The following is a 26644-nucleotide window of genomic DNA, read 5'->3' as shown; positions in this document are numbered from 1 at the left end:
CATAAAAATGAAAAACATGTTAATATGGTTTGTTTGTGCCTTCATCTTAAATTATCATTTATAAAGGTGTTAAAAAAAGTTACAGAATATTTACTTGTTTATTTTAAACTGGCACAAGAGCTATATACAAAGAGGTTTAGACAATACAAAAGAAAGTCAGATAAAAAGTGTGGCTGAGTATACTGCAGATATCGACACTTATTTTCACACATAGGCAAGTGGTTATAAGGTCACCGCATTTGCACTGCTTGCGGATGGTTTTGTCAGGAAGCATGACCCTAGCAGTATGCCTGAGGACAAGTGAGTTTGGTTAGCAGACCATTAATGGTAACACTGCTGAGCAGATACTGAGGAAAGGGGACCACTACTTTGCTAGCAGGTTGCCATGTGCATAAGGGGGTACACTTTAGTACTCCACATGGGTATAGGGAAATCCATGACAGCAGCCTAAGCCATTCCTGCAGGTTACACATGAAAAGGGGGAAGACACAAGTTTAGTTACACATACGGGTTTTGAGGTTAGATATTTCCAAAGTAACCAAAAAGGGCATGCACAGTTTTCACTTTCCACTAAGAAGAGGGGGGGGGGCAAAAGTCTCAGGACACATCAAGCAAGTCTGGTACTATGACAATGGTGGGCTGTTTAGAGATGGTAGGTGTACCTAACTATCACAAAAGACTGTATTCTATCCAGGTAGAAGGAAAGAATGCAGCTGTCAAAAAGGATACAGCCCCAGACACAACCACAGTCAAATCTACAGTGGTCAGACAGGAGCACAACTTGCCTGGCCAGTCTACTGCCATTAGGACCTTAGGTGGAAACCCTTTACATGAACCTTTGGCCACAGCCTAGCGAACAGAAAGGAGGGCTGTTTGCTGACATTCCTGCTGATGTCCTAATAGGGAATGAGTGACAGTACAGTACCCTGTGAGCATGCTGCCTCATGCAGCCTGTCAGAGAAAATCTTGTGGGGAAGCCAGTAGTGCGGAAACCCAGCTGGATGACACACCTCCTCTTGGGGCTGGAAATATGGCTACTTCAGAGAGGGGATCTGACCATTAGAGAGACTGAATTTGAACCACAGCAAGAGAAAAGTACTGTGCTGCTTATGGTAGGTGGCATTACTAAAGAAGAGGCAAGGCACAGTTGTTAGCCAGAACATAAGGATCCTTCTGGCAGACAGTGCCAGGCTTCCTTTGGAAGGAGAGCTATAGAGACTCAGTAAGCATGTGTTGGAGTTAGGCTCAGCTCTCAGACCCTACTTTACAGGAGCTGAGAAAGATAGCCAAGGAGGTTCTGGATACTCAAAGGCAGAGGAATTCCATTTACTCAAACAAATGACTGTTGTATAGGGAATGAATCCCTCAACAGGGGCTACAGGAAGTAATACAGCAGTTGGTAATTATCAAAGGTCTACTGACTGGCAATTTTGGCAATAGCCCATAGCATTCCTTCTACAGACGTTACATGCATAAAATTTACAAAAAATGGAATATGCAGAATTTGTATTACCTTGTGATTGCAAAGAACGTAGCAAGGTACTGAAGGACCTATGAGCAGTGCTAGAAGACTGGCAAGACTGGAAAAGTACAGTTTTGTACCTACCATAAATGTAGATGTTCGAGTGTTCACACTGCTGCAGTCATCACACTTGGGTTATCCTGCCGTCAGGCAGTCCCGCAGTTGGCCAGAGTTCCAAAGTCTTGGTCTGGCGTCGGTTGCTGTCACTTCTTCCCTGACATCAGTGTGCCAGGGGTATACAAGAGGCATCCGACACCATTTTCTTCAGTTTTTCTTGCCCCAGATGTCAGGTGCCCCCAAGTAGGTAGGCAATACATATTGCTAATAAAACATGTAAAAGGAATAAAAGGAATACCTTCAGTTACAAGCAAATACACCCCCAAAGGTTGTACAGGATAGAAAAGGTATAGAAAAGTTCAGCTAGGTCAGAGGGGATGGAGGGAGGGTAACCTGGACTGCAGCAGTGTGAACGCTCGAACATCTACATTTATGGTAGGTACAAACTGTACTATGTTCATCGTGTTACACTGCTGTAGTCATCACACTTGGGTTGAATCCCAAAGCCAAGGATGGGTGGTGGAACTAAACAGGGTTTGGAGAGGCTAGTAGGCCCTGCAGAACTGCAGTGGCAAAGCCAGCTCTGGTTTTAGAGTATAGAGGTAAGTGAAAGTGCTTGGTGAAGGTGTACACTGAACTCCATGTTGCAGCCTCCAAAATATCATTGGTTGGTACCCCACTGAGGAAGGCTATTGATGTTGCTGTAGCCCTGGTGGAATGGGGCGTGATGTTACCAGGTACAGGTTTCCCATGGTGTGTGTAGCAGAAACGGATACAATGTCCTATCCATTTTGAAATGGTCTGTTTTGAGATAGCCTTTCCTTGTGATCCTGTAGCATAGGATATAAAGAGCTGGTCAGATTTTCTGAAAGCCTTAGTTTTATCCAAGTAGTAAAGTAATTGCCTGTGAATGTCCAAAGAGTGTAGGAGCCTTTCCCCTTTGTTCTGGGGGTTTGGATAAAAGGTGGGCAAATGAATGGTTTGGTTTAGGGCCACACTGGATACCACCTTTGGCATAAAGGAAGGGTTAGTTCGTAAAGAGACTCTGCCTTGATGAAAAATGATGAAAGGCTCCACTGCCATTAGGGCCTGTAGCTCTGAAACTCTTTGTGCTGAAGTTATTGCTAGCAGCAGGGCAGTTTTCCATGATAGAAACTGTAGATCAACTGTAAAAGCTGGTTTAAAGGGCGGTAGTGTAAGTTTTTCCAAAACAAAGTTGAGATCCCAAGTTGGTGTTGGTGCTCTCCGGGGCGGTCTTATGTTCTTAGCCCTTCTGAGGAACTGTCTTCGTAATGGATGTGAAAATATAGGAGGATCCGTGTTGTATTGAGCTGAAATAGCTGAGGCGTGGATCTTAATAGATGAAAAGGAAAGTCCTTTGTGCAACATCTCAGTTAAATATTGAAGAACCTGAGGAATATTTGGGACAAGGGGATTTTGGCCTTTAGCCTGGTTCCAGGTGCAGAATCTTTTCCATTTGTCTGAATAGGCTTTCCTGGTGCTGGGCCTCCTGGCCTCCAGAATGACATCCATCACAGCTTTAGAGAGAAGTGTTGACTGGTTGTTTAGGTAATTTGCCATGCAGCCAGATTTAAAGTCTTGAGCTGGCTGTGTAGAATCTGATTGTTTTGCTGAGTGAGCAGATGAGGAATTGAAGGTAAACTCCATGGTGGGCCTTGAGCCATGTTCCTTAGTATTGGATACCAGTGTTGGCGTGACCAGTCTAGAGCAATGAGTATCATTTGTGGCCTCTCTAATCTGGCTTTCAGCAGCACCTTTGCCAGAAGAGGCAGTGGAGGAAAGGCATACACTGTCAGTGTTTTCCAACTGAATGAGAGGGTGTCCACTTTCCAAGCTAGTGTGTGGTATGTCCTTGTGCAGAATTTCTGTAGTTGGTAGTTTTGGGGGGAAGCAAACAGATCTATGTCTGGGCTCTCCCATTTTTGCGTTATCATTGCGAATACTTGTGGATCTAATTTCCACTCGTGAGGATCTATGATGTTTCTGCTTAGATCGTCTGCCAATGTGTTTTTCTTTCCTGGCAGGAATTGTGCTTGTAGTTGAACTTGGTAGGTCAGTGCTGTGTTCCACAGGGTCATTGCTTGCCTGCACAGGGGGTAGGAATGTGTGCCCCCTTGCTTGTTTATGTACCACATCACTGTGGTGTTGTCCGTCTTTATTAGGAGTTGTCCTGGATGTAGGAGGTCCTTGAAAGCTGTTAGGGCATTTTGTACAGCTAGCATCTCTTTTTGATTGATATGTAGATGCCTTTGATCTGCAGACCATTCGCCTTGAATACATTATCCTGCCAGGTGTGCTCCCCAGGCATAATCCGATGCATCTGTTATAGTCTGCCTGGCTGTGGGTAAGGTAAAAGGCTGACCCTTGTTGAAGTGACATGTCTGAGCCCACCATAGAAACTCTGTTGAAAGCAGGGAATATGTTTCCAAGCTGTGGCTGTGTTGAGTCCATACACTTTTCAGATACCATTGTAATTTCCTCACATGCAGTTTTGCAAATGGTATTAGTAGTATGCAAGATGCCATGAATCTCAAGGCCTGCAGAATTTTTCTTGCAAGGAGTTGGGTCTTTGTTGCCATCATTTAGAAGTATTGAGTCAGTTGTCCTTGCTTGTCTGGTGTGAGATAAGCCATCTGGGCTGTTGTATTTAAGCTGGCACCCAGGAATATTATGTCTTGTGAGGGCACTAGTTTTGACTTCTTTTCGTTTACTGTGTACCCTAGGCAACTTAATAGGTTTTTGACAAATGCCAGATGCTTTAAAAGAATGTCCTTGCTTTCTGCTTGAATAAGGCAGTCTTCCAGGTATGGATATATTTGAATTCCTCTTTGTCTGCAGTATGCAATTACTGGTGCCAGGCATTTTGTGAAGACCCTGGGCGCAGTAGATAAGCCAAAGGGCAGTGCAGAGAATTGGTAATGGGTTGAACCTGCTATAAATCGGAGGTATCTTCTGCAATTTTGTCTGATAGGGACATGCAGGTATGCCTCTTTGAGGTCCAACGTTACTAGCCAAGCCTTCTTGCCCAGCATGGGAAGAAGTTGCTGTAGTGTTACCATCTTGAATTTGGGTACTTCCAGATATGTGTTTAAAATTGAGAGGTCCAGAATGGGTCTCCAGCCTTTGTCCTTTTGGGGAACTAGAAAGAGTCTCGAGTAAAATCCTTGTCCTTGCTCCTGTGTAGGAACCTGATGAATGGCTCTCATGTCCATGAGAGCTGAAATTTGCTTTTGAGCCTCTGCCCATTGATTTGGTGGCAGGTTTGGCATTCCTTTTATCCTTGGTAAAGTGTGAAAGTGGAATCTGTATCCTTGAGATACAATATTTAGGACCCATTTGTCTTTTGTGATGATGTGCCAGTTGTCTGCAAAAAGTGCTAGTTTTCCTCCCAAGGGAGCTGCCAAGAGGGATTTGCTTGGTAGTCTGAGGGGTAAGTCATTGTGTTTGTCTTCTGATAGTTTGAGACCTGTCTTCTCCTCCTTTTTGGGTTGTGGCACCCCATTGTCGAGGCTGGTAAGAGCCTTGTGACTGAACTCTGCCCCTTGGGTGTCTGTATTTGTCCCTCTGTGGTCTGGCAGAAGCTGGAAAGGACCAGTTTTTGGCTGGCCAATTTCTGCTGAAACGAGGGGGTTGAACTTGTAAAAAAATCCTTGACCGTCTGCATAGATTTTGCCTTATCCTCCATTTTCTTTAAAACCTCTTCTGCTTTTACACCAAATAAAACATCCTGCTGTAAAGGTGCATCCAATAACTTTGCTTTAACATGATCAGGTAAAGTTTGTTCTTTTAACCAAGCATGCCTACATATGACCGACCCTGTCACTGCTGCACTACAAGAAGCTTCCAATGAATCAAATCCACATTGCAAAGTATGTTTTCCCACTTGTTCAGCTGCATGCAACAAATCTTGCATTTCCTTGTAATCAGGCTGTTCTGTATGTGTGATCATTTTTTGTTTTAATTGAGACATCAACTATTGTTGATATTTCAGCATGTGAAACTGGCAATTTAAGGCCCTCATAGCTAGAGTAGCTGAGGTATATACTTTCTTTCCCCATCTGTCTAGTGCACTAGAATCCCTTTCAGAGGGTACAGGATTTTTAGCAATAGAGGCCTTAACCCCTCTGGGACCCTGGGAAATGGTTTCTGGGTCAGCAACAGGGCTTTTATATAGGAATTTGTATGAGTCAGGGACTCTATCTGTCTGGTCTGGCTGGTGCAGGAGGTAGTGAATCTGGGTTAAGGCTAGATTCTGAATAAACATCATCCACAATGTCTAACATGGGTGGAATAGCAAGTGGTCCGTGCTGGGGTAGTAAAAGGAACTCTCGGAGCCTTTTCTTAGAATCAGAGTAATCCTGGCCTTCCCAGTGGAAATGTTCCCTCACGGAATGTAAAGTTTCCCCAAAAGAGTAGTCTTCTGGGGGAGATGCTGAAGGGATAGACTCTTCAGCATCAAAGGGGGAAAGGAATATTCCTGTTCCTCAGAAGAATTTGAGGAAATTGAAGCCTGGTCAGAGAAGTGTAGTCCTCCTCCTGTCTTGGCCTTTTATCAGGAGGGGGATGGGAACCCCTGATTAGAGTAATTAAATCTTCAACCATCTTAAGCATCTGTTTCTTAAGCATGGGGCCTTGTACTGGAGACTGCTGTACAGTATTCTTTGTTTTTAAAGGGGTTTTCAGCTTTGCATAGGATTTAATAGTGAGTGTAGTCAGTCTTTAGACATCTTCTGCAACTGAAGGCGTTTCAACTGCACCGGAATCTCCCTCAGCCATGGAGTCGGAAGGGCCTAAAGGTAAAGGTTGTGGAGGCCTAGCAATCTCCGCTTGGGAATCGGATGCAGCCTGGGGTTCTAAATCAGCGGTCATCAGGGGCTGTGTAGGCACCTCACTGAAAACCAGAGAACCAGAGACTGGCCTAGCAGAGGCCTTGGAGTCTGGTTGGAGTCTGGTTTGGGTCTCAGCTGCCTGTCCTTATCTTTGTGTTTTTTTATGCATTCCAGTCGTTGGTTGTTCCTATGGCATGGTATAATTAAATTTCCTACCAAAATAATGTCGGGCGAAATCAAACAGACGTTTAATAGTTTGTTTGTTAAACCTATCACAAAACCGACAACCTGTGATGTCGTGGTCTGGGCTTAGGCAAGGAATACAATAAGAATGAAAGTCCTTATGAGGTATTTGCTTCCCACAAGAAATGCAATTGTTAACTTTTTCTGACATCGGACTGAGGCAAGAAAAGAATGGGGTACTTAGCTTTATTGAAGACTTCGGTCTGAAATTCGATTAGAAAATCTCAGGGGTTGGCCGACCGGCACTTGCGAACTGCTTCTGCTTCAGGCACCGCACAGCAAGAAAGACAGACGAAAATAGCATTGGATGCCTCTTATATACCCCTGGCGCACTGACTTCAGGGAAGAAGCGACAGCAACCGACGCCGGACCAAGACTTCGGAACTCTGGCCGACTGCGGGACCGCCTGATGGCAGGATAACCCAAGTGTGATGACTGCAGCAGTGTAACACTATGATCATCAAGGACAAAGCTACTTTGATGCCTTTGTCCATTACTGAGGAACCATTGCAGAAGGGAGCTATGGATTTTGTGGGTACTAAGAGTACCTCAAGTTCTACAGGTAGGAAATATATCAGGGTAGTGGTGGATTATGCCACTAGACACCCAGACATGGTAAAGCACCTAAAGAATACCCAGTACCACCCACAGACAAATGGTCAGGTGCACAGGTTTAGCTTTACACTGAAGACCATGTTGAGGACATTTGCAGACCATTTCAGGAGGGAGTGGGGCAAGTATCTGCCCCCTCTTTTCTTTGCACATAGGTAGGTGCCTCAGGAATCAAAATGCAGGGTATGAGGGCCCTTGGACTGAATTCATGATGGGTGGGACGGTAAGTGTAACTCCCACAATGATCTGTTGTGGACTACGACCTAGACCTCAGGCTTATGGATCTTGATGCCATCACAAAGTCTGGTATGAGACAACCAGAGAATACTCTGTAGGAGAACAGGTAACGGCAATTGTTCCTGTGAGATGCAACAAGGTAAAGGTAGCCTTGGAGGGTCATTTTAACACCATGAGAAAGTTGAATGATGTCAACTGAGACAACTACATGATGTCAACAAGAGTACTCTATTTCAACTCTTCAAACAGTCACAAAGCTCACGGTTTTCTCAGGAACTCCTGCTTGATGCTCAGAATACAGCACTCTTTATGCAAGTTTGTCTAAAACTTTTAAAACTCTTCCAGCTTCTAGAGGATTCTCTAGAAATACCCTTCCTTAGGCTACTACAACTCCAAATTGCTTTCAGTCAACCCCTTTTTAAGATGGTACTGGCCACAATCCCTGCAACTGCTGATCAGTGGTGGTTACAGACAATTCCTTGTGCTCTGTTATAGTGCACTCTCTTCAAATTGCAAAGGAGTTTGTACAAAGTGCTAAACTGCAGACGTAGGTTTCACTGTTCTTTTACACTGTTTAAAATCACTGCTGCTTAATTGGTCTTTGCCACGTCAAATGCAAGAGGAGGCTGCAGTGTAGGTGAAGAAAAGCATAATTCACTGCCCCCAAAATACTTAGTTTAAGCAGTAGGGTTAACTCCTTTACCAAGTGACACTGGAGCCTATTTTCCCTTTCTTAATTTGTATTAATGGTGATTACAAGCAAGGTGGCATATTGTGTGACCTGCTTTCTTCAAAGCTTGCATATGCTGTATAAACACAGATGACCTGCAGTATACAGAAAGGTTAAAGAATGAAAACAATCGCCAACTGGTATAGCGTGTGAAGCAAGAAACTGTAGCAAGCCAATAAGGAGAATAAAACCAGCAAATGCAAATCCAAACACAATACTGCCACTGTTCCAAGGTATGTAGATTGCTCACAAAAAGCACGCCGCCAACTTGTAACAACTCCTTTATTGAACCAAAGCGTTTTTCATGTATTTACCTAGGTTTCGTCCGTACCAACGAACTTCATCAGAATACAAAGCACAGTCTCTAAAACATTCTTAAATACATAAAACTCCACCCTATTAATTGCTTAATTGATATCATCTAATTCCTAAAATAAATAATGTGTTGTGTTGATTGATTAACCTATTGCTAAGAAACATTAAAAATACCTAATATAAAACCTACACTGTGTTGTGTGTTGAGGAATATATGTAAACTAAGCCGTCGGGCATACAATTTATTTCTTACATAAATATTTCAGTATGAATTAATTTAATGCAACCCATGACAAACTCAAATAATACAATAATGTAAATATAAAAAATGTATATGTAAACATGTAAATATGTATAAAATGTATGTGTGTATATATAAAAAGATCAATATATAACATAATAAATGATGCATCTATAAATAAATTCAATATGTATTTTACATGTAAAATATATATAAAAATATTATCATTCCATATTAATGAAAACAATAGCAACAATTCATTGTATGCAGTATTATTAAATAATTAACTATGTACATTGTGTAACTATGTAACCCCAATTAATTTTCCCCCTATTTCCCTTGTAATCTATTAATTTTTAATAACGGTGTAATGGTATGATATTCATTTAAGCCAGGTATATTATACGAGTCCAAAAGAATCTGCCATTTAAGTTCTTTAACATCCAGGTCATATTGTGTGGTCCTACCCTGTTGATCAAACATAACTTGATTAATTACACAAAATTTAAAATGGTGTCCGGCATTACTAATAATGTGTCTAGCCAAGGCATTAGTTGTTTTGGAATGTTGAATATCTAACAAACGTTCTTTTATTCTATCCCTAAAATGCCTGCTAGTTTTCACAACATAGAATGCCCTACATTTTTGACATAAAGCAAGATAAACAACATTGGATGTGTAACAATTGAAGTGTCCATTGATATTAATGTTGCAAGCATTTACAACCATATTGTTGAATGTACAATGAATATGTGTACATACAGAGCACCTACCGCATCTAAAGTTACCTTTTGGTCTTGTATTATATCTGTTTCTATTGTTATTGTTTTGTTCAAACATATCCTTAAATGACAAACTTTTTCTATATACAAATTTGATTTGTCCTTGAAACAAGTGACCCCAAATATTATCCCTAACCAAAATGTTCCAGTTCCTTTTAATTATAGTTTCAATAATTTCAAAAGTATCATTAAATGTTGTTATATATAAGGGAATATTACTATACATGGGTTCAATGCAAGTGTCACTTGTTTTACATCTTTGTAATGAAAATCCACACTCAAGCATTGCTTGATATGTCCCATTTTTTCTTTTTTCCTGTACCTCCTGAAAAATATTTTCATAGGTTCATAGGTTTATACTAGGCTATCTGCCCTAAGGCATTTATAAGCCTAGCCCAAATTTTTGTGGCTTACGCCACCCCTTATATGAAAAAATACTGTGCCCATTAGTTTGTTGTGCCTCTGTCCAGCAGTGACACAGATATGATTCCCGGGGTAAACCTACGATCTCCCATCCACAGGTCTAGATTTCTCTTGAACAGAGTCAGCGAGGTGCTCTGCCTCAACATGGACCGGGATTTTATTCCACAGCATAGGGAGTCTCTGAGTGATAAATCTATCCCTCCAGCACGTCCTATTTATATTCGTGCTAAGGTTTAAGTCACTTGCTATAGTGGTTTTAGTGGATTTGGATTTTTTGAGGTGGAGCATGTCCATTAATTCAGGGTTGGACATGGCCTTGTATGTCAGGCACATGTCACCTCTGAGCAGACGGTATGCGACTGAATAGAGCTGGAGTTTCTTCAATCTGGCAGCATATGACAGATTTTGGAGTCCCTTTATCCTTTTGGTGAGGAACTTTTGGGGTCTCTCCAATTGCTGCAGATGTCGGGTGAGATACATCCCGAATGGGGCATTGTACTCGATCATTGGTCTGATAAGTGAAGAGTACAGGGAACAATGACCTCACTAGATCTGGATGTGAATCCCTTCATGATCAGGTGGGCAATGTAGAAGGTCTTTCTAACCACTTTAGCAACGTGAGTGTCAAAAGAAAGGCCACTGTCAACCTGGGTCCCCAGGTCCCTGATAACCTCTTCTGTGCTTAGTGGACTGCCACCTATATAGTAGCTTGGGGTTACCTTGTTTTTCCCGAAGGGTATGACTATACATTTTTTGGCGTTTAACTTCAGGCCATGGCTCTGGCACCAGCTATCTGTTTCCGTGAGTCCCTTCTGAAGGATATCCGTGTCCGATGCACTTTCCACTATGGCCCAGTTTGCAGTCGTCTGCAAACTTTGTCAGCCAAAGTCCTCCCATGTTGGCCTGTACTTCTGAGAAGTAGATGCCAAACAATAGGGGCCAAGGACCGAGCCCTGTGGGACACCACTTGTGACCGGCTTGGAGTCTGACATAGCGCCAGCAACTCTAACCCTGTGGGTTCTGTCCTTAAGCCAGTTTGCAACCCATCTTGTGACATATGGGTTTACATTTAAGCTGGTAAGTTTTTCTACAATACCCGAGTGGGGTATTGTGTCGAAAGCCTTTGCAAGGTCAAGGTAGGCTGTATGGACTGCCTTTCCCTCATCAATGGCCTTGGTGACTGTTTCAAGAAGTCGACCAAGTTCAAAAGGCATGATCTTCCCTTGACAAAGCCAAACTGGGTCGGGTCCAATGTCTGCAAGTCCCTATATCTTTGTTTATGAGCTCCATTATGATCCTCTCCATACCTTTGCAGACTAGACTTGATACTCATAAAGGGCGGTAATTACCAGGGTCTGTAGAGGCTCCTCGATTGTGGAGTGGGACCACAGTTGCCGTCGCCACTCCTTGGGCACGTATCCTGTGGTAAGGCTGAGATTAAACAGCTGCCTTATGTGCGGGTTTAATTCCTCATTTAGCTCATGTAGCACACAGCCGGGGACACCATCCGGTCCCATTGATGCTGTGTTTTTAGCTTTAGAGAGAGCAGCTTTCACCTGCGCATTTGAGATGTCCGGGAGGCTACACTCGGCTGGGATAGTTATCTCTCCTTTAGGGGAGAGGGGTGAAGTTTGCACTGAACCTGTCTGCCAGTATGTTGGCAATGTCTGTGGGTTCAGTGATTTTTGTATCATTTTGGACTAATTCTGAGCATATCTGGGAGTTTCCACCCAGGTTTCTAACATAGCTGAAAAAGGCCTTATGATTGTCCTTTGAATCCATGGCAATTTTTCTCTCAAAATTGGCCTTAGTTGATTTTATGAGTGCTCGTATTTTTTACTAATAATGATCAGGGGTGACTTCCTTTTATGGATTTTGTTCTATCATGTAACAGCTTTCTCCTCTTATTGTAAAGTTTGTTAATGGCTGGGGTCCACCAGACTGGACGCTTGCCCTTTGTGGAAAGAGTCTTGGTTTTATTTGGGATTGCCTGATCCATGCAGTCCTGGAGGTGTTCATAGAAGGCATTTGTAAGGGCTTCTGCAGCTTGGGTTGTGGTTTCCACTGGCTCAGGGGCCTTGAAGGATACCACACCAGTCTTGAGTAGTGTGAAGTTTGCTTTAGAGAAGTTCTTCACTATGGTCTTTTGTTTGGGGTGGGGCGGGATGTGGATTTCCAGTGAGATTAGTTTATGATCAGATCTCACCAATGAGGGATATACTTCGTGTGGAGCATTTTGTCCCCATGTTTGTGACAATGAGATCTAGTATATTTTCTCCTCTCGTGGAACAGTGACTAGCTGTTCCATGGCATTTGAATTTATGAACTCCAGGAACCGCTGGGCTAGAAAGTTAGGGCTTGAGTAATGTTCCCAGTCTATATTCGGGTAGTTGAAGTCACCAATATGATGGTGTTTGGAGATACATTTATACCCTCCAGTGTCTTCAGGAAGGCTGTGTGGGGTTCCTGAGTTTGAGAGGGTGGCCTGTAGCATGCTACAATTTGTAGAGCAGTTTTGCCTATGGTTAGTTGCACCTGGATGGTTTCCGAAGCTTCTTGCGTTGCCACCAACCTGGAGGTGTGGGTATCCTTTATGAATATGGATACACCCCCTCCTTTTTTGGTGTGGTCCGGGTTTTGGGGCCGGAACGCATGATATGAGGTAAAACCTAATAGTGCCGGGGTGCTCTCAAAGTTGTTCAGGATAGCCCCTATTGGAAAATAATTGTGACATATACTTCAATTCCTCAATAAATTCCTGATCGTCACTCACCATCCTGGCCGCCCTGACCATCTGCCCCTTGACAATGGCTTTTTTCTGATGGTCAGGGTGCCAACTATTAAAATGTAGATATGAGTTCGAGAATGTTGATTTTCTGTAAATGTTTGTTTTTAAACTATTTGTTTCTTTATTATAGGATAGCTTAACATCCAAATAAGCAATATTATTCTGACTAACTTGATGAGTAAATTTCAAAAATCTAACAGTCGTATTAATATACTCTAGGAACAAATTCAAAGCATTTTTATCATTATCCCAGATGATAAAAATATCATCCAGGTATCTGGTGTACATTTTAATGTGTTCATGATATTCCGTTTTAAATACATAATTGTTTTCCCAGTAACTCATAATGAGATTAGCATACATTGGGGCACAAGGTGCCCCCATTGCTACTCCACTGATTTGCTGGTAATAACTACCCTCGTAGTACAAAAAGTTATTGTACAAAACTATCTCCATCAAATTAACAAATGTATTTATTCTTTCCTGTTCATACAAATGTGTTTCAAATAATTGTTCCTCCAGCCATATAAGCCCTATATCATGCGGTATGGTTGTAAATAGGTTGCATACATCCACTGTTACAAAATAGTACCCTCTTTCATGTTAAATTCTTCAGGAAATCCCATGAATCTTTGGTAATGTATGGGAATCTTGACATGCCTTCTTTAAAATAATAATCTAAAAATTGACTAATGAAGGAAGTTTTGCTTCTCTTTCCATCAACAATAGGTCGAAACTGCAAATTATTCAGTCCTTTATGAACCTTGGGTATGCCAAAGATTCCACTTATAACAGGATTTTCATTCATCAAATATTCATGTTCATTCTCTGAGATTTCCCCTTGATATAACATGTCATCTAATTGCAAATCTATTTTCTTAAAGGCAATATTAATTTCATTTTTGCTCATTTCAATGTATGCTTCACTTAACAACATATTTGTCATGTAGGATATGTAGTCACTGTTGTCAATAATAACCATTCCATTGCCCTTATCGGGCCTCATAATTCTAATATCCTTCATGTATTTCTTTAAGCATAACTTGCTCATCTTTAGTCATGTTGGAATGTATATTCTCCCTATATGATTTGTAAAACTTCCTCATATCAATTTCACTTAACTTTTCAAAAGTGGCTACATTATCATTCATGGGGGGGTTAAATATACTAGGTTTACTAAACTTTTCTTTATGATACTTATTATTACATTCAATATCATGTTTAAAAAATACTTTTAAATTTAATTTTCGGGTAAATAATTTTAAATCTGACACAGATTCCACTAAATTCCCTTTCTTACATGGCACAAAACTAAAACCTCTTGAAAATAGGTTTGCTTGTTGTTCATTAATTAATAATTTGGAATAATTAAATACTTTAAAATCTCCCATATTATTGGTAACAATAGTAGGATTACTTAAAAATACATTTTCTATTGCATTCAATACATTATCCATCCCTATATAGTTGTCATTAGTTGCAACATATTCATCCAACTCTATTCTTTGTTCAAAGTAACAGTCTGGGTTGCAGTCAATAAAAAAATTGACATCACTATTGTTTTCTATCAAAGGTTTGGCTTGTTCACATACAATTCTATCGTAATAGACATTACTTCCACTTTCTAATGTTATTATATCATCACCATTGACTTCAATGACATTATTATCAACATTATTGCATTCGTATGTGCTTAATTCCATAATAATGTCATTTTTCATACCTTCCAATGCATACTGTGAGATAAACTCATTACTTACACTTAATCTATCAATGGTGCCATCCATCATAATATCCTGCAAAACTAAGTCATTCGGTATCATTGGCTTAGCATTGTTACTGCAATGTTCTATATCGATAAAAGATTGTGATTTATTAAAATCCTGACATGTTAGGTTAAAGGTTGAGTTATACAGATTCATGGAGAAATGTCACACAGACATTGGAGCCTGACTTTCAATTCAAAGTATTCCGTCTTCTTGCCCAGCAGTGCAACATCATGATACACTTCCTCCTTTTAGGTAGTCTTCCATACATCCACGGCCGGCCTTAAGCATAGGTGAACTAGGCGACCGCCTAGGGCGCTGTAAAGGCCAGCCTCTTAAAGGGCGCAGTTTTTATTTGTGTGTGTAGTTATGTTAATAAAAGTTTGCACTCTTCTCCGCGCCCTGTTGATATGTAACTGGAAGCCGGAACCATGGGGGAGAGACATGAACACCCTCCCACTTACAGATGCAGGTTGGCCAGGATAGTTAAAAAAAAAAAAAAAAAAAAAAAATCAATACAGAAAATAAAAAAACTTTACTTCGTGTTATGCGTGTCTGTTGTAAGGAGGAACATGCGTGTGTCACTATACGTTTGGCCCAAAAAGGTTCTGCTCCCCTCATTCCCTCTGCTTGGAAATTCAGCGTGTTCTTCTGTATGGTAAGAAACGTGGAATACTTGCACGGGGGGTTTTATGTTATACTACCATATATAATTGTCAATTACTGACATGACAGTGAAGTCTGTAAAAAAAAAATCAATTTATTATAGTAACTAAATTTTAATTGTGTAGTTCGGTTTCTTTAAACATACTCAAACTAAAACGGTTTCTCTTTCTCATCTCCAGACAATGTGTACATGATCATCTCACGTCACTTCCGTTTACCTATTTTTTTGTATATACATGCATACATATGTAGGTACATTTCTGTGTATGTGCACAGCGAAACCGAACTGTGTGTTACATACTGTGTCATGTTACCTTTTTTAAATTTTTTAGTGTAACTTCAGTGTAGTTGTCTTGTTGTTGGTATTGGAAGGGTTCACGGTTTTGGAAGTTTGGGTTTAAATGGTGTTTTCCGGTGTAGTGACTTGCGGTGTTGTGTGTGATGCCGTTCTGTACTTTTTGTGGAGATGTGCAGTATAGGTGCATTTTTCCCCTTGCCTAAACTGTTTTGCGATCTCAGAGTTAATATATATTGAAAGGAATGCTTATGAGATTTGTCCTAATGGGTAATAACATGGCACATCACTAATGTTTTGTTAGAAATGCTGCCACTGGTTACTAGTGCAAAGTAAAGCCATGATGTCTCTCGGCACTCTTAATTTTGTTCTGGGATACTACCCCCACCATTAAAACCCACATTCGCTCTATGCAAACAGTTTAAGAGGCAGTCAGGGTGAAGGTATTACCATATTGAAACATGGTTTCATAATAGCCATAGAGAAATAGTGTTCTGTAAATGCAGCCCGGCAACATGGAATCATTTCCCTGTAGAAGTAAGGATACAAAATAATCTCCAGATCTTTAAAAACTTAACAGGAATTGCTTTTGGGATACAGAATAATTGCCCCAGTTTCGTTCACGGTCAGTACAGAATACAGCGATAACAACTCTTACCTTACCAGCTGATCTTAAACATGAAACCTTTAACCTCTATCTTCCTAGATGTGTCCTTAAAAACAGTGTTCTGTAATGTGTGTGTGTGTGTGTGTGTGTGTGTGTGTATATATATATATATATATATATATATATATATATATATATATATATATATATCGACATCCTGCATGAACTACAAGATGAACTGGCACCTTACCTAAGTGTCATGATAATCATAGCCTCACTTCAGGCTTCGTGCCCATTTAGTGACGCACAGCTACAGTTATCCCACTCCACAAGTGGGGGGGATCCACCTTAGATCCCAGGAACTATTGTCTCAGTCTGACAAGCCTGATCCACAAAGCCATGGAACGCATTATCATGGAACTTATAAACAAAGAGATTGGCAACCTTCAAACACTGGACCCCACCCAGTTTGGTGTTGTAAAGGGCCGATCTGGTCTCCTCAACCTGATTGACTTCTGCGAATTAGTCTCCAGAGCCGTGGACTAGGGTAAGGCAGTCCACACAGCCTATCTGGACCTCGCCAAGGCATTTGACACCACCCCCCACTCTGGATTCTTAGATAAACTTACTAAGCTGGGCATTAATCCTTATGTCACTTGGGCTGCCAACTGGCTTACTGACAGAACCCACACTGTAAAAGTAGCCGACTCAAAATCCAGCTCCAAACAAGTGACAAGCGGAGTACCTCAGGGTTCAGTCCTGGGACCGCTCTTGTTTGGAGTCTTCTTCTCTGAATTTCAGGCCAGCACTAAGGGATTCTGGCTAACCAAGTTCACAGATGACTGCAAACTGGGAGCCATTACTGAATCCCCAAATGATGTGGATATTCTACAAAAGGGCCTTACAGAAACAGATGCGTGGTGCCAGAGCCATGGGTTCAAGCGCAATGCAAGGAAATGCATAGGAAATGTATAGTTATCCCCTTTGGGGAAAAAAACATGTACCCATGAATTACCACATAAGTGGCAGTACACTAAACACTGAAAGTGTGATAAGGGACTTAGGGTCACAGGTAGACAGTTGTCTCACCTACGATAACCACATAGCCACAACAGTCACAAAATCCTTCTATGTGACACACCTCATCACTAAGGGCTTTTCATCCATAAAAAAGGAGGTCATTGTCCCACTGTACTCATCCCTCATTAGACCCATTATAGAGTACAGCGCCCCATTTGGTATGTACCTCACAAGACATCTGCAACAACTAGTAAGGACACAGAAAGAATCACAGGCCTAAAGCAGATGCCCTATGCTGACAGTCTAAAAAAACTCCAGCTATACTCTGTCGCATATCGCCTACTCAGAGGCATTCTCTGCTTAACATACAAGGCCATGTCAAACCCAGTGCTGTTGGACATGCTACAGAGCTACATGCTCCAGGGATCTAAGCTTGGTCATCACAATGAACAAAACATGCTGGAGGGATAGGTTCCTGACCCAGAGACTCCCCATACTCTGGAAAAGACTACCCATACATGTCAAGCTGAGCAACTCTTTGGCTGTCTTCAAAAGGAACCTTGACGATTGGATGGGAGATGGGAAATTCACCCCGGGGATCACGTCATGTCAGTCATCCTGCTAGACAGGGGAACAGGGAAGTAAATATTCTGGGAAGAAACAGCCAGGGAATTGTTATGGCTAGGCGTGTATAGGCCTTAGGGCCGATAGCCTAGTACCAACCTACGAACCTATAAAAGTAAGCAACTAGTCTGTAAGAGTGGCGTTTGGTATTATCGAACAGTGTTATGATTAAGCTGCTGCAGCGTCAGTCTATGGGGTTTCAACAACTGCAAACCAGTCGCTTAATGCTGCTAATGGCAATCGTTGCTGTAATACCACTCCCTCCTCATCTACCTTAGCTTTTTGTGTATGTTGTTTTGCAAAGATGTTTACATCAGGTATTTCCGCTCAGGGCTCAGACTCTCTCAGCTGGCATGATATTTCTGAGGGGGGGGCAGAAAACTACTGACATAACTAACCTCCATAAAAGTCCTTGGTCAGATTGCTAGACTGCCAGATTGTTGCTGAAATGGCTATGATAAACTGCTGTTGTGTACATTATGGCTTTTTGCTACAATATGACGAAGTTTTTGCTAGACTGTTTAAAAGACCTATGATAGCTGTTGCAACAGTTTATTACACACTGTCATTGCAGCCAGAAGATTGTAGCTGTTAAGTGTGGGTTTGTTTTTTTTTTGTTTTTTTTAAACCAGAAAACAAAGTAGACTGGTTGTCAGACTGCTCTTTGGCCAGAACCCAGGCATGGTAGGGCACAGCAACGTACAGTATGTATACTTGTTTATTTATTTATTTTTTTTAAGTGCAAAACCAAATAAAGTAAACTACTTCTACAGACAATTAGAATGCGTCATGGTAATTTACACATGTGATGATATATACAATTGATAGTCAAAAGAAAAACAAATGTATATATTGTACAGACAATTTAAATGTGTGTAGCAATGGTGATTTTTTTACGAGTGAAATAACAGCAGAACTAACCAAGACAGTTTTAAGATGCATGTCAGGGCCTTGGCTTCATCAATGGCTCTTTGGAAAGGGTTTGGTTCTAAACGTATTCTAGAAGCAGCAATGTGGTCCTCTGTATATACACTTAGAAATCACTAGAAGCTAGATTGCTTCTGCAGGTCTAGATCAGGCTTTTATAGGATCAGTCTCCAGGGCTTTCTGTTCCCTTTCACCCGCAAGTTACTCTGAGGTATGGTAATCTGGGTTCTATTCAGTTGAGTTAATTCATTTGATTTAAAGCAGTAACCCGAAGTGAAGTAAGGGTGAGTAACCCCCTATATCCTCATGTAGCCCCTTGACATATAAAAGCTAATGCAAAGGTTTTCTAATCTTGAATTAAGTTATTGCTGTATTGAACCATTTCAAATACAACTGGCTTAATTGATCAGGACCTGGTCAAAACTCTCCAAAAACACTAGCAGAACACATGCCTTGGGATATGCAAGAAAGTGGAGAAACCCATGTGGACCCAAGGAAAGCATACATACTCCCATAGAGTACACCAGGTGAGAAGTGGTCCAGAGAACCCCACAAACACTAACAACTAGCAACCAAACAAGTTGACAGGAGACTACTGCTTGTACTTAAACTCCAAAAAATAGAACGCCATCCCACTCAGACAAATTGACAATCTAAAATACTTTAAACCACAACTAAAAAAAAATAAACATTTAGTAGACTTCTGGCTGTCCTTCTGCATTTCTCTAAACCTCCCCTTGTACTTCATTACTGAGCGTAATGTGTTCCATAATTCCTCCTATTTTTTTTCCAATGGATGAAAATCTGCTGCATACTCTTTCCCTCTCCAAACAATTGTAAACTAATTCTTGTTGATACAAATTTATTTTGCAATTATCAGCCTATCGTGCTGCATTATTGAAGACTATTCTTTAATCAGCTTGATTTTGTGACTCTAACCACACAGATATCCACCGCTGTTAATTGTTATGATGAGAAGTAACTCTGTATATTGCAACACAAATGCAACCATGTGTATTGTATGTAAATGTGTGATTATATTCTTCTTTTGTGGATCTGAGTGGCTTGCATGCATCATTGGTAATGCTGTAATGTGATGAGAATGAAACTCTGTATTGCAATGTGAATGCAGCCCTGTTCATTGTATATAAATGTGTGCAGTTCTTGTGTATATTTGTCAGTTTTTAGTTTTTCTCCCAGGGCCTCTGCTGAGAAGGAGTTTATTGCCTAGTCAATCTTTTTTGGTAATCAAGTGCAATAGATAAATCTAGTCTCATAGCTGAAAGGATAGTAACAAATGGTACTTTAAATAAAATATAGGCAATTGGTGCAAAGGACGTTATTAGTTAGAAAAGGAATGGTAAAGTCCTAATGTTAAGCAGGGCCAAAAGAAAATATGATAACATGGTAAGCTAAGTGATTCTTCCTGGGTGATACGTATGTTTCTGCACTAATATTTCTTTACTCGTTGTGGGAAGTATTAGTTTGGATTGCTAAACTTTCTTCTTGAAGAATTTACATTTATCCAGTACTAATGAGTGAAGGCAGCAGCTTTTTTCAACACCAGTGTGTGGTAATGCAGCTCTTCATTAGTTAAAGATTTCTTTACTGTATAAATGTTCAGATTTCTCTACTGCAGAGATTGTTGTATTCTGTGATATTGGCGGATTGTAATGACAGAAGTCTGAGTGGCCTTTTATGGTTGAAATTTTCTGAAATGTGTAGTTTTGTCATTATTGGTTTATACATTTTGTTTCATTGCTTATTAAAAGAATGCTTAAAACTACAAATTTAAAACACATTCTAACAAGTGGTGCTGTATTACATAAGTAATATAATTTAGTGCAGTCAGGAAGTTGAATCAAAGAACAAATACATGTATGCATGGCCATAAAAATATGTGCAAGGAGTCTGTTTTGAAAACTGCCCAAATGTAAACTTAATCCTCCACTGACCAGATGCATTTTCTATAGATATGTGTTTTCATGCAGTTTCAGTGGCAGAGAATTGTACTGTTCATGCTAAGCCTGTTTTCATTGCAAGATTGTATTGTTTAGCAAATGTCTCTCTGTGTTTGTGCTATTCTAGCTTAAGCTTCTGTACACAGGGAGAAGAGATGTTGCTATTCTACTTTCATTGAGCTGTAAGGCTTGCTCGCCTACCAAGAGTAAATTAAACTGTCTAGATAGCAACCTTTTGAACCAAGGCACATGGGCTTCTATTTTCTGAAGGCATGACTTTTACAGTAAACTATGTGTGAAGGAGCAACAGATAAAGTAGGTTTATTAGAGGAAATTTCCACCTTCACAGTTTAAACTGCATTACAAGGTGTCCTTTCTTCTATGGTTTTAATAATTAAAGGAAATGACTGGACTGGCTTTCTTGGGGAGTGAATGACTGGAGTGGCTTTTTTGGGGACTGACCTACCTGTGGGCGTGGCTCGTAGGGGTGTTTCATGAGTATAGAGTGGGATGAGCTTAAGGGGCGCCCGAGTACTACTTCGCCTAGGGCGCCATATCAGCTAAGGCCGGCCCTGCATACATCATGGAGAAATATATTTATTTACTTCTACTGACTAGAAAAATCCAACAATGCAAAGGAAATGTTCAACGCAGGCATCAAGAGTAAAATCTATTGCCAACATCACTCTACTCCAACTGACATCCTCTCTCACTCCACTGACTGACTAAACTAATGTTGCTTCCTTTTCACATCTCTCAGCTCCATCCAACTGTTTCTCTCTTAATACCCTCTGTGAAGTGCTCTTCAGCCTTCCACTTTTAATCCATTCTCATGTGTATTAACTTGCACAGTTTGATGAACATTGTGATTATAAATGTTTAACTTGCCAAAACAGATTCCTTCCTTCCAGTTATTAAATGCATGATGTTGTATTTATTATTGTAATCAGTATGTAATTATTCAATTTTCATTAATGCTATTTGATACCTGTGTAAAATACTTACTATTTATAAGAGTTACTTTTCTTTGAATACTTAAGCTTTGACAACGGGCACACACACACACACACACACACACACACACACACACACACACACACACACACACACACACACAGTCTATCTCATAACACCCTTCTTGAGGGTGGAGGGAACTTTTGAATATGGTTTACTGATTAGGCTTGTAATGGTCTGCAGACTGTTTGCCTAGTACTTACTTATGAACTCTGTAGATGCTCCTTGTTGGTCCACAGGTAGTGGCAACTGCACAGAATGCTAGAGGTCCTGGCTTCAATTTAAAGACCATGACTTTCATGTTTCGGTTGTTAAACCAAAGCTAGGCAGAGGATCTGTACTCTCAGACGCAGAAAGAGCCTTAAGGACTTGTTCGTGGGTGATATTTAGGGACTGACAAAGGGTGAAGTGAGTGTAGGGAGTGTAGGCCAAGTAAAAATGGGGAAGTGAAGTTTGACCTAAATTTGTTAGTTGATAGTTCAAGTACATCAGAGTAAAGAAGTACAGCCTTTATGTACAAATTCACAGCAGTGCTGGACTTTGTTTTTAAGGTTCCTGATATAGCTGAAGAAATTGCAATTTTGACAGAGGAGACAATTTTGAATCCATACTTTTCTTAGGAAAAATGTTACTAAGGGAAAGGAGTATTTTCTCTTACTATGGTGCTTGTTTGTGCTACAGTCCCACCAAAAGGGTTTATTCCTACAGTAGGCATTGTATTTGTTATGAATCGGGAACAATGTCACAGTGCAAGTATTGAGGTGAAAATAGGGCCCCTCCACAAACTCAGTGTGTTCACTGTTGGGTCTTCAATGGGAGGGGGACTCTTGAAACTCTGCAGGTCAAAAGAGTTTAAGTAAATTTGCCCTGCAGAAACCTCAGGAAAAGTGTGCAACTTTTTTTCAGCTGGGTTCCAATAGTGAGGACCATTGCTTGACTGACAGTTGGATCTGTCCGAGGAGGCTTTTAATGCTGCTTTTGCAAATAGCCTAAGCTGCCTCCCTCCCCCCAGGAATGGTGAGCTGACATGTGACCATCACTGCCATCCTCCTCCAGCTCCTATGCCACTAGACAAACACTGGTCATCTGAGGCTCAATCAGGGCTTCATCCCTCTGCACCATAGAGCCAGGAGCAGGCCAAACATATTTGATCTTTTTGTAAGGGAGCATAAACTCTGATCTAACGAGTCTGCATTAATGAAATGTAGGAAGTGTTAGGCATATTAATTTGTGGTAGTGTAAGGATCCTAGTTAGTAAATGGATAACTGAAATCTCCAAGCACAGTAGTGTTAGGCTCAATAAGTAAGGAATGCTGGCTTACTTACGTAAGCTCTGTGAGATGTGGGTGGCATATAGGGAATTTTATAGTTTACCAGGGAAGTGATGGGGGATCTTCTATATAATTACTGGGATGTGAAGGAATTTGAGGTCATTATCTAGCTGTACAAGTCTACAGATAAAGTAGTTGTGAAGATATAGTACAGAGGTACCCCTTAGTAGAGGAATATGTAATGAGCATTGAAACCTGGTACAGAAGTTGTGTTACTACTGCAGCCAGAGACCATGTTTCAGTACTGATGCAGATATCTCTATTTTTCTATGGTTAATAAGTCTTCTAAGGAGGGAAGTTTCTTACTTAGGCTTCTAGCATTAAGCACCACCACCCTAACACTGTCCTGGTCTGGTTTGGCTAGGCTAGTAAACAAAGCAGGTTAACATTGCCTATGAAGGTGTTTTGCAGGAAGAGAGAGTGCTGGCCAATATATAGACGTCCAAAGGTGTAAGGTGTAACATATCCCAGATGAAACATCTCCTTCCAGGCTGGCACACACTGGACACCCCCCTCTAAGAATACCAGTAAACTGTTGGAAGTCTATCATCTCCTGAAGATACTGATGCAGCATTCTTGGTAAAGGCATAATGCTGCTCAATTCTAGCATTATGTGAACCTTGGATGCATACATGAGACCCACGTCTCTTCATATAATCCAGGGATGACTGTTTCGCATCATTCAAACACATATGAATAACAATCATGTCACAGGATGAAAGGACTTGAGAGCCACAGACACCTGCCATAACCTAGTTTCTGAGAGGCAGCTCACCATCACCCTGTCTTTGCCAAGCATGTCGAGTACAGTACCTTGGTCTTATGATGGACTCAACAATGATCAGGACATGTCCTTCTATTCTACCAGCCCCATGCTGTCTTAAAGGTTTAGATGAGATGGTCTGGCGATTCCGCTGAGAAGTTGTGATAAATGCTGCTAAACGTGAGGTTATGTTACATTGGTAAGGAGTCTGAAAGTCAGGTTTTCACTCTGTAGCCCTTTGAGGCTTGGGAAAAGACTTAAGTAGCTCAGCAAAAGGAGGTTTTCTTTTATGTAAGTGGCATGCAGGTGCATGGTGGGTATGGGCACTGACAGCCTCATGGGTGCAGTTTGTATGTTTAGATGGCAAGCTAGCCTCCATCTTCAATAGGAATGTGCACCTCTCACACGTAGAGCAGCTTATGACTTAACCTTTCTGTAATCTACAGGTTATCTGTGCTGCTGCAACATCAGGAAGCATTGAATAAATCACACCATGCAAGTGAAAAGTAAATCTTCTCTGTAATTCTCATTAATACAAGTTAAACAGAAAACTGACTGCAGGATATCTTGGTAAAGTATCTAACCTACTGCTTAAATCAAATCTTTACAGGGTAACATTGTCCTTTTCTCTAAATGCACAGCAGCTTCCTCTTGCATTTGACATGGAAACAACAAATTCAAGCACAGATTTCTTCTCTTCCAGAGTTGAGATGAAGTGAAATCTCCTTCTGCATTTCAGCACTTTGTACAAATTTGAAAAGAGAAATACACTATTATAACAGAGCACAGGAAATTCGTTATGATTGCTGTTGAACAGCTCATGCAGTGTTTTAGGTCAGTACTATTTAAGAAAAAAATAAAAAGTTGACTGAAAGCAGTCTGGAGTTGTAGCAGCCTAAGAAAGAGTGTTTTTACAGAACCCGCTAGAAAAGTTTAAAAGTTTTAAACAGAAACTGTCAGAAAGTGCTCTATAGCTTGTGTGTCAAGCAAGGGTTACTGCGAAAACTGTGAGCTTTGTGAATGTTTGGTGAGAAATAAAAATTGAAAGGACTCGTTACTGCATCTGAAAGGAGTGTAGTGAAGGAAGACATAAATGGTTGCAGTGAGCATTAAGCACTTAGGGTACTGCATCAAGGCAACTGGTGTTAACAGACTAGCAACAATGGGGGATGAAATAGTCTTTGGGCACATGATCTCAGAATAAGGAAAGCTGATGGGTCTGGTATTGCAATTGTCTGACTAGGTTACTTAGCTTTATTAGGTTGACTTGGTATCTAGCAAAAGGTGTGCAAAATACAGAAAGTAATGTCCACATGGATATATTCTTGATGCTACTTATGTCCACAACGTCGTAACTGGCCATTGCCTAACTAGATGTGCGGTGGTTTCCATACTGAAAGAAGGGTGGCAAAGGGCCACTCTGCACAGCAACGTGGTCTTCAGCATAGATGAGTTCTAAAAGTAGTGTAGGTGAAGCACTTTGCTCTTAAGCAGCACTGGCCGAGTAATTGAGCAGCCCAAGTCAGAATTATTGGTACTGTGTATGGGAAATAAATAGGGGTACTAAGGCTATAGTCATAGTTCTGTTCCTAGAACTTGTGCCTACGGAGTGAACTTTTCCCCGCCACTGCGCAATATGCAGCCAAGTCAAATGGACAGCAATGGTGCACACTATACAGCAACATAGACAGTAGACATAGAAAGCAAGTATGCAACTGGAGAACAGTTTATTACAATGTCAGCATTAGTTTAAACAATTGAAAAAAAAAAGACAGTGATACTACCTTCTCTCACCAGATAACTACTATGGTTATGTTGCAACACCCAAACACTATGCCAATTAAGCTGTGCCAAAATTAGCAAATGCAGAAAAAAATCAGTTTACTTTTACTTGTGCTGGCAATTTACTGACTATAGCAGCATAGTTTAAAAAAAAGTTTTTCTTAAGCACATATAGCCATCTTTAGTCATATGTCCATTATGCTCCACATTTACATGAAGTAGCTGTGTATTTCTTTAATGTTAATTTTCAATCATATTTCGGAGTATACATCCTGAAATAAGAATATCCTTCCTTTTAGCTACCCTGACTATTTTTGCCTTCATTTTGAAGAAATAAACAAATTGGACACAGAATTCCAGATGGTATAACAGCAACAAATAAAATAGCAGGAAAATATAGCCTCTCATGGATCACAGACAGTTTTATGAGCTCTATTTCACTGAAAGCCATACTTAATGAATTGTATAGTTTAAAATGCCTTCTATAAAACCTGCAAATTGAGCAATTTTCTAACAACTTGCAAATTCCCTTTCTTCCAAGGGCCTCTTCAACTATGAGGTCACTGCACATTCATGTACAGAATTTTTCATGGTCTATGTCTGTTCATCAAATATAACCAACATCGAACAGCTAATACTCAAATGTTAATATTACCAACAACAAGTAAGTACATTGATGCACAAGGTAAGCTAAACAAACCCTTTGATAAATTTGCCCTATTCCCCACTGTAGTGCAAACTCGGCACTGGTATATGCAGTTGGAGGGAGGGGGCCCAGCCCTTGACACTGGGAGGTGTGTGTGGGTGGGGGGGTAGCCCCCCACCTTGGTTGACAAGGTGTACAGCATCATTGTGCATTCATGATGTTGGCCAACTATGGCCATTCAATGATCTTACTTTCGAAAAATAAACGCCTTCAGTAAAACTAATGTGAGGGGTTTAACATTAGAGTATTAGCCATTTAATATTAGTTTAATTCGATGAACTAACACAGACCCAATTTTTCAACACAGCAACAATCTACAGTGAACATACAATTCAGCCAAGTGTGCATAATCATAATAAGATCAGTCAGAAATATTCTTTTT

General features: G+C 40.7%; 1 protein-coding gene across 1 annotated transcript in view; it reads right to left on the bottom strand.

Annotated features, from left to right (window-relative positions):
• The window catches only part of PARVA (parvin alpha), a 742770-nt gene that overhangs the window by 365813 nt on the left and 350313 nt on the right, over positions 1-26644 (bottom strand). The window lies entirely within an intron of this gene.

The sequence above is a fragment of the Protopterus annectens genome, chromosome 17.part0 (assembly GCF_019279795.1).
Source record: "Protopterus annectens isolate FY-2018-M chromosome 17.part0, PAN1.0, whole genome shotgun sequence".
Classification (NCBI taxonomy): Eukaryota; Metazoa; Chordata; order Ceratodontiformes; family Protopteridae; genus Protopterus; species Protopterus annectens.
Note: the sequence above shows the minus strand (reverse complement) of the source record. Positions and strands in the feature narration are given on the sequence as shown.